Source organism: Cryptotermes secundus, unplaced genomic scaffold (assembly GCF_002891405.2).
Source record: "Cryptotermes secundus unplaced genomic scaffold, Csec_1.0 scaffold2266, whole genome shotgun sequence".
NCBI classification, from domain to species: Eukaryota; Metazoa; Arthropoda; class Insecta; order Blattodea; family Kalotermitidae; genus Cryptotermes; species Cryptotermes secundus.
In genome coordinates this window covers 75,784-89,956 of record NW_019721036.1, presented here as the reverse complement: position 1 = coordinate 89,956, position 14,173 = coordinate 75,784, and the positions used below count along the sequence as shown (strand labels likewise).

General features: G+C 39.5%; 1 protein-coding gene across 1 annotated transcript in view; it reads left to right on the top strand.

Annotated features, from left to right (window-relative positions):
- Nucleotides 1-1,335: 1,335 nt before the first annotated feature.
- The window catches only part of LOC111875368, a 59,741-nt gene continuing 46,903 nt past the window's right edge, over nucleotides 1,336-14,173 (top strand). The window contains exon 1 of the mRNA XM_023871571.2: nucleotides 1,336-1,506. The gene's annotated coding sequence lies outside the window, so the exon portion shown is untranslated. The remainder of the gene's footprint in view (nucleotides 1,507-14,173) is intronic.

Here is a 14,173-nt window from a genome sequence, read left to right as displayed (position 1 = left end):
TACAACTTCCATTACCTCTGTTATTGTTCCATATCCATGTCCTGTATGTAGTATGTGATTTGAGTACCCAGAATTGCTATTATTATTATTTCTAATATCATGTATATGTTCTTTATATCTGGTGTTAAATGTTCTGCCTGTTTGCCCAGTGTATTTCAATGGGCAATCTACACATTTCATTTGGTATATGCCACTTTTATTGTATTTATCTAATTGTGGTTTTTGTTTGAGTATATGTTCTATTGTGTTTCGTGTGCGGAATGCTACTTTTATCTGTGTGTCTTTGAAGAGTTTTGTAATTTTTCTCACTTCTTTTGTGCTATATGTAAATGTGGCCCACTTTCTTTTTTGTTGTTCGTCATCATGTGTGTTTGATTTTTGTTTTTGTTTTGTCTGATCTGGTCTTTTGATTATGTTTGTGTCATATCCATTGTTATGTAGTATGTTTTAATAGTGTTCTTCTCTATTTGTTTTCCTTTTTCTGTTATTGGGTATGTGTAGAGTCTATTTATTAGGTAATTTTTAAATTTTAAATTTAGAGGAAAATTGAAAAAGTTTTTAAAATTAGAACTGAAGATTTTATAAGTGCTAATCAGAGAAATCAAAATTGACGTGTGTAAATTTTGGTAATAACGACGAAAAGAGCAATCAAGAAGACCCGTGTTTTTAAATTTTAAATGTTAAACTAAGTGCAGTGTGACACATACGTGACTAATACACCTAATCATGGCCGTTTGTGGCCGAAACATGTAGTGTAGCATGTAACATGTAGCAAAACGAAAGACCTATAATATATGGTTGCACTGAAGACGGAGTTTGTATCATGTATCGTATGGAGTGCAACAGGATGCTTAAATATAATATTGTAAAAATTACTGAATTTAAATTAAGAACTTTCATGCTGGTGTCAAAAACATTCTTCACTTCTGAGGTGTTACTTTTCCGCCAGTGCTTCTCAGTGGATGGTAAACTCCATTTCACACTAGGTGCCACTTAACACTTGCAAGCTACTAATGTTTTACTCAAATATCTTTAAGCTGCTATTTCGAAGCGTTATTTGTTACCCCTTTTACAATTCAGAGTTATTGTTTTATTTTTGTATTAGAGTATGTGAAAGAACATTTTCTTTACGATTTGAGGTTCTCACAGACCTCATGGCGTTGACTACGATAACTAATGCGTGTGATAAATATCCATGATACATACTGTCGCATGCTTTCAAGGCTTTCAAGGCTGTGAAGATGGTCAAGATCGGTTAAGATATGTGATTTAATTGGTTTGGCTATTACGGGCAGTAATCGGAAAACAACGAATACTTGATGTCGATCTCAAGAAGGCTACGGTAGAAGCAAATGGCGGATGATGGTTGTGTTTTGAACATATGAACGCATATGAAGTCGTTACGGTCTGTACTGATGCAGACCTTGCATTTGTCATTTCAGGAAGATTAAACGACTGCAGTTGTGCTACAGTAATCTAGTTTCAAGTAACACTGAATGAATACCAGTAAGTACATTTAATAGAAGTGAAAAGTTTGAGGGAATATGCATTATATGCACTTTGATCCTGTGAATAACTGTACGAATAGGTTTGAAGAATGCGTGTTGTGTAAGTTGAAAAGTTTTATTTTCTTTGTAGTAGTTTTTTCAGGATAGCAACCAATTTGGAAAACTTCGATATTATTTGTGCTGTAAACAAGGAACTACTTGTCATGTTGACTTTAATTTGCGAAATTACACATTTTCCCGTTAAACCTTTGGCAGTTTATTGGATTTGTTGGAATAGAACAAGCCTTACTGTAGGTTGTGACATGCAATTAAATGTTTGCTTCTGTTTTATGCCATTAAATGTATAGTTTGTTAGTGAATTTGTTGTGGCCTCATTGAAAGTATAGTATGAACTACATGTGTTTGAAAATAAAGTATTGTAGAGGTAGTGGTTGAAGGGCTATGGTAGTCTGGGTATGGGGGAGGAGGTGGGAAATGGTCACTTGAAAGACCAGGAAGGAGATTGGAGGTTAACATTAAGATGAATCTAGAGGTTTTGAAGATGGGGAGGTAAATGGAACTGGCTCAGAATCATGTTCACTAGAGGGTTGGTATATTAGTGTAATTAAGACTTCAGGCTCTGCTAGTGGAGTGTTAGTGAATAAAATCAGATTTTTTTGTAATGGCTGTTACAACGTAATACATACACTGTAGTGATGAGTTAATTCTAACTGCTACCTGAACTTACAGAATAATGCATGTCGTTGCTTGTGTGAGCATTTCTTCTTTAGGATTAACAGAAGTTATGGACATTAATAACATATTGTGAGACCTCATTCATGTTAAGTAGTATAATGACACATTAAAATAATGTAATTACAAAATTACTTTTAATTTCATGAAGTTACGTTTCTTAACCGTTCAGCGTGGTTTGACGTGTATGTTTCGTCAGGGATTTAAATCGTCTGGGGGGGTTCGACGTCTATGTTTCGTCCAGCTGCACACCTATGTTATAACGCCCATAATAATTGATGGTTTTGCTGTAGATTGTTAGATTTTTCGCTGGCCTGTTGTCAGGACAACAACGAGAACAACGACACGAGTTTAGCTGCGCTAAGTCATCGTTACATATGCCTGTCTTGCAGCAAATTCCTGTTGCTTCTGGTAGAGGTTTCCTCGTTCAAACTGTTATGAATGGCGTGTTTTCTTTCCTATGAAGTTATAAACAGCAGAGACGTGATATGTGCTGTGTTTATAATATCATATTGCCCTGAGCTGGCCACACTAACACACTCAATTGGAATTCTTAGAAGAGGGATGTCCAAATTTTATTCTTGCAAGATCGATTGATTTCGCACAGTACATGGCAGCCAGTTCTTAGAAAAACGCCACAAATTAAGGCAGAACACTGTGGTCACCCCCTGTGACGATACGGGTGTGTGTGGGGGAGGGAAAAGAACTCATTCCTTCATGTATTATCGCTCCAGTTGACTCCATTTTATCGTACTGACCTTGGTGGTCGTTTCGAGGGATGACCATAAATATTTTTTTGAGCCAGCTAAGCTCTGCTTTCGTTCACTACATACCAGCCAGTTCTTAGAATAACTTCATGAATTCTGTGGTCACCCCTACGACGTCTTATGCCGCCAAAATGGATGGAAAATGAAACGCAGAAGCACCAACACTTGTTATGATAACATAAAGGTTGAATTTACTGCAGCTAATCTGGCTAGCGATATGACTCACGGAGAGACATTTCTTCTTGTATTCCCCCCACGGGGAAGAAGGCAAGGCCGCACAGAAGATGTTTGGTTTACGGAAAAAAGAGCCAAATGAGAGATACGCAGTACTGGTGTGGTGAATGTGAGACAGCGCTGTGTATAGTAGAATGCTTCAATGCGTACCACACTCCGCTCAAATTCTGAACCACCTGCTTCCTTTGCCGAGATACCGGGCGCTCTTATTATAAGGCAAGGTTATAAAACCATCTTTTAAGATCATTTTAGTGAAAGTTTCATGCTTCAAGGCGTACGATACACTGCTCAAATTCTAAACCAACTGCTTCCATTGCCGAGATACCGGGCGCTCATATTATAAAGCAAGGTTATAAAACCACCTTTTAAGATCATTTTAGTGAAAGTTTCATGTTCCTATCTCATATAATTTAAGAACAATGATGAATAAATCATTTTCGAGCAAAATTTAAATGGACGGCTGAATATATTACCGCCGGAGAGACACGGCAGCGGAATTTAAATGACCGTGCAAAAGGGTTAAGCAGACCGCTGTTTGCTGCATATAGACCTTCCACACTAATCAGATGCTAGATAATAAAAGAACTGTATTCTAATGTTGTGGTTTGGATTAGGTACTTTGAGTCATAAAATTTATGGTAGGTATAGAGATAGTTATCATTTCATGCATCCTGTTGTGTTACAATATACAACTTCTTTATTAACCGTCACAACACAACAGATGTCAAGAACATTGCCCAGCTACGGCTCTGCTACATGTTTCGGCTATCAATAGCCATCATCAGGCAAATACATGGTTAACATATATACACCACTGAACTGCAGTACTATTAAACTGGATACAGTACTATTAATCGTGATGTGGGAACATCCCACATTATCATGCATTTCTGCAATGCTCGCTGATGTGGGAACATCCCACATTATCACACATTTCTGCAACGCTCGCTGTTCAGCTCCCTTTTCACCATCACGTTCGCTAACCAATCACATTGCTTCAAACGTTCGCATTTATACAGCGCTTGTGGCTAGCCCGCATCTACATCATTACGCGCGCTAGCCAATCAGCTCACAGCAAATTTTCGCTCCACCATCGAGCATCGTATAAAAGGAGTAGCTCCGACCGGCATCTTCAGTGCATGACCAATCTTCACTCAAGCAACATCCACCTGCCCACATTCAAGCCAGTGCTCGGTCTTTGGGAGTCTCCGGCTCTGCGCTGCACCAGGAATGGCCGCCTCGTCACTCCGCTGGCATGCCCGACTCAACTGGGCTGCCTCAGCTAGCCTGCGATCATGTCCGACTCACTGGGCGTCGGGCGTAGCTACCGCCTCATCACTCCTACGACCACACTCGCACTCAGGCAACTAACTCCGCAACATTAGTCAACACACTGCAGCTTCCGCCTCTCCACTCCAGCGCTCAGTCTTCGGAATCTTCGGCTCTGCTCTGCGCCAAGAATGGCTGCCTCGGCTGTCTGGCGGTCTCACACCCGACTCACTGGGCAACTCGGCTGCCTTGGACTCACTGGTGGTCATGCCCAACGCACTGGGCAACTGGCGTAGCTACCGCCTCACCACTCCAGCGACCGCGCTGTGCAAGCATACCTTTTCCTGATCGCTTCAACAGCTGAGCAACCATCTCCATGTGGGGGTGATGTGGGAGCTGCCCACATTCAAACAAGCGTGACAATGCAAGCTTCATTGCTTAGCAACGACCAGTAAACCGGTTGCTAGGCAAAGCCTACAACAATACTGACAGTGACATGTTACCAAAATGTTTAACCCTATATATGATGTAATAATTGATACAAAACATAATATACAGTTATACCCCCTTTCCCCCTACCTTTCCCCTACCTACCTCAGCAAACTAAATTTGCAAATGAACGATAATTATCGTTCATTTGCAAATTTAGTTTGCTGATTTCGTAAATGTGAAATCTTTCACATGTATCCAAGGTTCGGCCTTTCTTGCAGATATATAGAATNTATTTTGTCTATCGTACATATTCATGTGTGGTGTCCAATATATGTTGAGTAAATTTGGAGCTTTGTCCGTTATCTTTTATATCTCGTATGTATTCTCTGAATCTGACCTTAAAGGTACGTCCGGTCTGTCCTATATATTTTAATGGGCAGTCAGAACATTGTAGTTGGTAAACCCCACTAAGATTATACATGTCATTTTTGTCATAATTTATTTTCAACAGATGTGTTATATTGTTTTTTGTCTTATGTGAGATACCAACCTCAGTATTCTTGAAAAGTTTAGTAATAGATCTGATTTCATGGCCAGAATAAGTAAAGGGGGTCCATTTATTTTTCAGTTTAGTATTTTTTGTGGAGGGTTTTTGTGTTAGTTGTATGGTATTTAGTGGGCCACCACCTCAAAAGTTGGCACTAAACTTCGCCGACAAGCAGCAGTCGCTTGATCCATATAGTTCACTTGCGGCCTAAAATCACTGAATTTGTTTGTTTGTATTTTGTGTAAAGACGTAAAACGTGAAATATGTTGTGACTAGATGGCTGAAAAGCCAGAATAGTTTAACAAGAATCGTCATCCATTACTAGGCAACGGCCCTTAAACATGTTTAAGTGGCAACCTGAATGTGCTTCCGCAGCAAGAAATAAACACAACAACAGAGAAATCATAGAAAAGACAAAAATCTTGGTCACAGATCTCGAGACATGAAGCCAAGAATGGCTGCTGAATATTCATCTTAAAGACCCTGTTTCCACAAAAACTGTCTGACATGAGCAACACAGATCCAGCATCCATGGTAGGTCTGTAATTGTGGAACCTCTGATTACTGAAATTAATGCTCAGATGTGTAAATGATGGTGTCATAACCATAAAACCTGGAAATGCACAAATGGTATGGTCATATGAGTTGTTCTTCACACTCTTCCCTACATCCATCAGGAATTGTGTACATTTGGAGAACACACAAGGAAGCCTACAACCTGGAATACCTGGTTCCAACAGTGAAACACTGGAGGCTCTGTGATGGTTTTGGTAGCAATATCATGGTACAGTATTCTGTTACTAACCTTCATTGCAGAATTATTGCAAGGGAGTACATGGAGAGCTTGTGTAATCAGGTGCACCCCATGATTCGGAACAAGGATGCAGTCTTGCAACAAGACATTGCCCCCATTCACACATCTTGAACTGTTCACTCACACTTTGAAGATCATGAAGGTGAACTTCAACATCTTCCCTGGCCAGAACAATCACTAGATTTCAACTTCTGTGAACCACTCTAGTCAATTTTGGAGACTAGAGTAAGGAACAGATTCCAACATTGAACATCTGTAAAGAAACTTGAAGATGTTCTTCAGGACAGATGATATAAAATTCCACTAGAGACTGTTGAAAACTTGTATGAGTCCATTCCAAGAAGGATTGTGGCTGTACTGAAGGCAAAAGGTGGTCCAGCACCATATTAATGAAGAAATGTGCCCATTATCTGTAGTGTTTCAATTGTTTTGTCTAACCCCTATATGTATGTATATGTAAGCTGAACACACCTGGTTTCTCTGACTTTTTTTTAAAAAGAGGGTCTGTATTAAACTACAAATTTTATATGTTCTCAGTTGTATATTGTAAGACGAACAAAGGAAATGTTGGAAAGTGCAATCTGAGCCTGAAGCTGGCATTTAGCTGTTGCATGTTTGAAGGCAAGGAAGAGATAAACTTAAGCACAAATTATGTGCTCATGAAAGAATGTTTTGAACAAGTGAAAAACAGAGCTGAGAAGACAGATATTATAATACACCATCCAGTAAGGAAATGAATATATATGTAGAAAGAAGAATGCCATCTTCTTGAATGTGGCACCATGTAGATCTTTTGTGAACATGATCTACACAGCGCCACATCCCAGAAGATGGCATTCTTCTTAGTCACTGCTGTGAAAACCTCAAATCTTACATGTATAGAAAGAGATATCTTCCCAGCTCTGGTTTCTTAGGGCATGTGTTAATGTTATTATTTCACATAATATTGGAATATGGTCATGGCGTGTCCTCAGGTTGTGGATGGTGGAGACGCCCTCCAGTTTTGGAGGGAAGCTGTGAATATATTGAATAAGCAGTAGCGGACAGCCGACAAGGGGTGGCCCTCCAGCTTGGAGTTTGGGCATGGGGCTAACAACTCCTCACCATAAAAAATAATAATGTTGTGAAAATGAACACAAAGCCTCGGACCTGGACGGATTCCTTGGATAAACGACCTAAGCTAAAGAAAATGGATATGAGACTTGATACTTGGAATGTTTGAAGTTTGTATAGGGCAGGTTCGCTCAGGGCAGTGGTAGAAGAAATCTTAAAATATAACTTAGATTTAGTGGGAGTACAGGAGGTCAGATGGGATGGAGGTGGCATCACACTAGCAGGAGACTATACATTTTCCTATGGAAAGGGGGAATGAAAACCATGAATTAGGTACAGGTTTCTTCGTACATAAGAGAATAGTAACAGCAGTTAAGAGGGTAGAGTTCGTTAGTGATAGGATATCATATATAATACTAAAAGGTCGCTGGTGTCATATCATTGTTATGAATGTTCACGCCCCAACAGAAGATAAAATTGATGACATAAAGGATAGATTCTATGATGAACTAGAACATGTATTTGATTAATTCCCAAAGTACCCTATGAAAATTTTATTAGGAGATTTCAGTGCCAAAGTAGGGAGGGAAGACATTTTCAACCAAGAATTGGGAATGAGAGTGGACCTGTCGTCTGACAGATTACTGATGAATGAATGAATGAATGAATGAATGGAGTTAGAGTAGTAAACTTTGCCACATCAAAAAATCTTACTGTCAAAAGTACAATGTTCCCACATTGTAACATCCATAAATTTACTTGGACATCTTCTGATGGGAAGATACACAATCAAATAGACCATATTTTGACGATAGGAGAAGGCACTCAAGTATACTTGATGTCCGATCATTCAGGGCAGGAGACTGTGATACTGACCACTACCTGGTGGTGGCATAGGTTAGGGTAAGACTGGCAGTGAGCAAACAAACAGCACACAAAGTTCATATGGAGGGGTTCAATCTCAAGAAATTAAATGAGGTAGAGGGTAAAGAGCAGTATTGTGTTGATATCTCAAATAGGTTTGCAGCTTTGAAAAACTTGGAAACTAAGGTGGATGTTAATAAAGCTTGGGAATCTATTAGAGAGAGCATAAAAATGTCTACCAGAGGGAGTCTAGGTTATTATGAACCGAAGAAACATAAGCCATGGTTCAATGATGGATGCTCAAAATTACTAGACCGAAGAAAATAGCCGAATTACAATGGTTACAGGATCCAAGAGAAATAAATGGGGATAATCTGAACAATATAAGACGTGAAACCAGCAGGCATTTTAGTAATAAAAAGAGGGAATATATGAAAGACAAAATTCATGAGCTTGCAATGAACAGTAAGAACAAGAATATTAGAGACCTGTATAGAGGAATAAATGACTTTAAGAGAGGTTACCAACCTAGCTGTAACTTAGTGAAGGATAAGAAGGGTGATCTGCTTGCAAATTCCAACAACGTTTTGAATAGATGGAAGAACTAATTCTCTCAGTTATTGAATGTACGTAGGGTCAGTGATATTAGGCAGACAGAAATCCATACAGCAGAGCCGTTAGTACCTGATCCTAGCCCTTTTGAGGTTGAAAGTGCTACTGCAAAATGGAAACGGTATAAATCGACAGGTAGTGATCCAATTCTGGCAGAACATATTCAAGCAGGAAGTGAAATCTTACATTCTAAGATCCACAATCTCATTACTTATACTTGGCATAAAGAAAAATTGCCTGATCAGTGGAAGGAGTCTATTATTATACCAATTCACAAGAAGGGTGATAAAACTGACTGTAGTAATTGTTAACTTGCTATCAACTTCATACAAAATTTTATCCAATATTCTTCTCTTAAGGTTAAGTCCATATACAGGGTTATTAAAAAAGAATGAACCAATTTTATTACGCAAGTAATACGAGACTCCAGCCAAGTCACAAGTATTCTACTCACAATCACCTTTTATTTCCTGTCTTACAAGTGTTCAATGTGGCCACCACCTGCAGCACAGGCAACATCAATGCGATAAGAGAATTTCTCCCACTCGCGTATCAGCATATCACAATGCACTGAGTAAATCACTGATGTTATTCGATGTTTAAGGGCATTGAGGTTAGTGGTTAGCAGTGGAACATAAACGTGATCTTTACAGATCCCCACGAGAAGAAATCACACACGGTGAGGTCTGGGGAGCTCGCAGGCCAAGCACAAAGAGCAAGGTCTTTGGCCCCCTTCTGATGAATCCATTGCTGGGGCACTTTTTCATTTAAAAAAGCTCGGACCATCAGGTGCCAATTGGGTGGTGCTCCACCTTATTGAAAAATGAAGTCATGCGAATCTGCTTGCAGTGAAGTGAAGAGCCAGTTTTGGAGCATATCAAGATAGGTTTGTCCTGTAACAGTGTTTCCTTCAAAGAAAAATGGACCATAAACCTTGTCCTGAGACACAGCACAGAAGACGTTCACCTTAGGGGAATCTCTTTCATGCTCAACTGTTTCATGTGGGTGCTCTGTTCCCCAAATACGCACATTGTGACGATTGACTGTGCCACTCAAGTGAAAAGTCGCTTCATCACTAAAAATTAAACGTGAAATGAAGGTTTCGTCTTCCATCATCTCCAGCATAGAATCGCAAAATTTCATCCGCTTCCTTTTGTCGTCATTGGTAAGTGCCTGAACGAGCTGCCGTCTGTATGGTTTCAAATGTAGACGTACTGTTAGCACACGCCAGACAGTGGATTGAGGGATCGCAAGCTCATGGCTAGCTCGATTTGTTGACTTCCGCGGGCTCCTCTCAAACGCAGCATGGATTCTCACCACTTGTTCCTCTGAGACTCGTAGTCGTCCTGGACTTTTTCCTTTACACAGACACCCACTCTCTTGAAACTGTTGAAACCACCATCGAATGTTCTTAGGACAGGGCGGATTAATGCTGAATCGCCTTCAAAAAGCACACTGCACCGTGACAACCGAATTTGTTTTTTGAACTCGAGAACGCAGAACGCCTTTTGCTGAGGACTCGCCATTCCGAGGGTAAACGAACAACTGAACGTTGCCAGAAGAACGACGCAACTTCAGTGCCCCTGTGGCAGCCATTCACAACTTAGATAACTCCTCTTTCAAATGGTCACTGACTCATTCCATGACTATGCGTGAGAACTGAAGCAATGCATCATGAAATCGGTTCATTCTTTTTGAATAACCCTATATATAGATGAAATTATTGGGGATCATCAGTGTGGGTTTTGACATAACAGATCAACTACAGATCAGATCTTTTGCATTCGTCAGATATTGGAGAAAAAATGATAATACAGTGAGACAGTACATCAGCTATTCATAGACTTCAAGAAAGCCTATGATTCAGTTAGGAGGGAGGTATTGTACAATATTCTGATAGAGTTTGGGATACCCATGAAGCTAGTTAGGTTCATTAAAATGTGTTTAAATGAAATGTATAGTAAAGTCCATGTAGGTAAACATTTGACTGATAAATTTCCTATCCAGAATGGTCTAAAACAAGGAGATGCTTTATTGCCACTCCTTTTCAACTTTGCTTTAGAATATGCCATTAGGAAGGTCCAGGGAAACCAGGTGGGACTGAAACTAAACAGGACACATCAGCTGTTGTCCTATACCGATGATGTGAATCTACTGGGTGATAATGTAGATACCATAAAGAAAAACACACAAACTTTAATTGAAACAAGTAAAGAGGTTGGTCTAAAAGTAAACACAGTATATGTTGCTGTCTCATCACCAAAATGCAGGGCAATATCATGATGTAAAGATACAAAACAGATGTTTTGAAAATGTGGCACAATTCAGATATTTGGGAACAGCTGTAATAGATCAGAACCTGATTCAGGAGGAAATTAAGAGGAGATTGAACTCGTGTTATGCTTGCTACCATTCACTCCAGAACTTTTTTTCTTCTTGTCTGCTGTCCAAAAACATAAAAATTACACTATACAGAACTATAATTTTGCGCTTGGTTCTGTATATGTGTGGAACTTGGTCTCTGACATTAAGGGTAGAACAACTTCACAACTTGTACTCTTCTCCAAATATAATTAGAATGATCAAGTCAAGGAGGATGAGGTGGGCAGGACATGTAGCACGAATGAGGGAGATGAGGAATGTGTATAGGATATTGGTGGAAAAGCCAGAAGGAAAGAGACCACTGGGAAGATCAAGGCGTAGGTGTTTTGATAATATTAAAATGGATCTTAGAGAGATAGGATGGGATGGTATTGATTGGATTGGTCTGGCTCAGGATAGGGACCAGTGAAGGGCTTTTGTGAACATGGTAATGAATCTTCGGGGTCCATAAAATGCTGAAATACTTGAGAAGCTGCAAAATTGGCGGCTCCTCCAGAAGGGCTCAGCTCAATGAGTAAGTTTGTAAGTAAGTAAGTAAGTAACTGATAGAGACAGCTGTTGCTGGTTTACAGCATAATAAATATGCAGTGCTACTGTTAATAAGGGAGCTGTCACTATGCAGTGGCCTTAAACAATGCATGATAGGGTGTTTTCTGCGTGGTCCAGCCCGATTCTATAAAGCAAGGCCCAACAAACGCTTAGTCAGGGCAGGCCATCTACTTTTCTCACAGATTTAGGTCCCCGGGGTTCATTTTACATTGAACGGCCAGAATATCCCTTTCATCAGTTATATAATATATCTCAGTGTAGTCTTTGATAAGTGGGTTACATGGAGACTGCAAAAATGAAATGATTGAAGCCAAGGCCTTCAAAACATATCTTTGAATCTGCACGCTATTCAAAATTGAGCATTTCAACTCCAGCATTAGATAATCCCTCTGTAAGTCACTGAGCTGATCGGTAATGCCTTATGTTTGTCCTGCCTGGGAATTAGCGGAAATCACTGACCTCTTAAAATTGCAGCACCTGCAAATAAGATTTGTGTGCACCATTGGAAGTTTTCCAATGTGTGCATTGATAATAGTATAATAAAATTATGCAGACAACAAGCAGAAGTCATACAAAATCATGAGAATGAACATATTTGCAGCATAGGGCAGTGCTGAGCCAGACATAGAGAATATAAGAGGCTTAAAGTTGTCGGCAGTGAGCTTACAACTGTTCAAGTGGCTAAGCTGCCTTTGGAGCATAGGATATGTAAGATAGGCTTGATCTCTTCTCTAAAGCCTGTACTGACAGAGGACTTGTGTGTAGTGCAAAAGGAAGACTTTTCATTAACATGCTATATGTGCAAAATGTATGCTTGATGAAAGACCAAGTGTATTCATAAGAGAGACACCCATCATCTCATCAGAGAAGATGTAACATAAGGACTATGACCAGAAGGGTTCAGCTGAAGAAAAAATCTCTGGTTATGAGCCTCAAGGGGCTTGGCATCAAGAGGAACTGATTGGCAGCAAACCACCAGTCATAAAGTTACTTGGCTTTGACTTTGGTCGTGGCAAAGGATGCAAAGAGTCCAAAGTGACCTGGACACCATGACAGAACAGATGTACTGATGCTGACACTATAGTGCAACAAATGTAAGGCCTACATGGAAAGACTGACCCCTCCTTCATCAAAGAGGTGGCCCCGTTTCAAAGCACATGCATGTCTAGGAGAGAACAAAAATCTTGGTCATGGACCTTGAGGAGAGTGAAGCCAGGATTGACGTGTGCTGGCAAAGACCAGCAGCAGTTTAGCTGACCAACTGACGGTGAGAGTTGGCATTTGAATTATTTGTGAGGCAGTTTCCAGTAACGACGTGTGCAGAGGAGGATGTTGAGATTCATTACAAGGTAATGGCTAATGAAGGTGTAGAAAACTTAAGAAGCAGAGTACACAAATTAAGGAGAACATTACTCTTATGTATGATTTATAGGTGTTCAGTAAATGCAGTTACTGATCCAGTCCCTTGTATAGTCACTAGCTTGTGACAATATGAAGTCAATAGTAAGCCTTTTAATAATCCTTACTGAAGAAAAATTTTGTCATGTTTTCACCATTGTTCACCAGATTGCCAGAATTTGGATGGCTATGCAGTTTTTAGTCCTTGTACCTGTAGATGTTCCTTTAAAACTCAGTTTATATTCAGAATACTAAAATCTTATATTTATTTATTTTGTTGTGGAATTTCTCAAATAAATCACTGATTTTAAAGCTCCCCTTATGTCTGTTCAGAATAGATATTTCCATAATGCACAGATGTCTTTCTGAGCAACAAATTGTTCTGCCTGTGACAGCATTAGGTTAATAGTAAAATTATTGTCATAATGAAAGAATATACATGGTGTATATATAGACAGTAAAACCTGTCTTAGATGGAATCTCAAGGGACCAGAAAAAATTTCTGCTGAAACCAGGTTTCCGTTTAATCAAGGTATACTATAATAACTAAACCAGGACATAAACGTATTTGAGACAAAACAAAACAACATGCTCATTAATTTATTCACACTATAATCATTGAACACATGCAAACATTACACTGAACAGGAAAAAATTGCAGTACTCACTTTTTATAATTTTACCAGAACTCCGGCAGAGTTTTTTGCACGCAGTTTACTCTCTTGGCTGCCTGACTTTCCACGAACACTTTAGCTTGAAAAATTAGAGTAAACATATCTGAATCGTTACGTTGCACGGCAAACTCCTGCAGTACCTTTAAACTGTTGGCAGCATCCTGATAAGTCTTCACTCTACACTTTTCTTCTTCTATCACCATCTCATTTTCCTCTTCTTCCTCTTTCTTCTCCTCCTCTCTCTCTTTTCGATTTTCTCTAAAATTCTCAACTAATACATTGATATCCATTGTGTCTGGTTCTGTTTGCACATCTTTGTCTATGTTGATGTAGTCCTC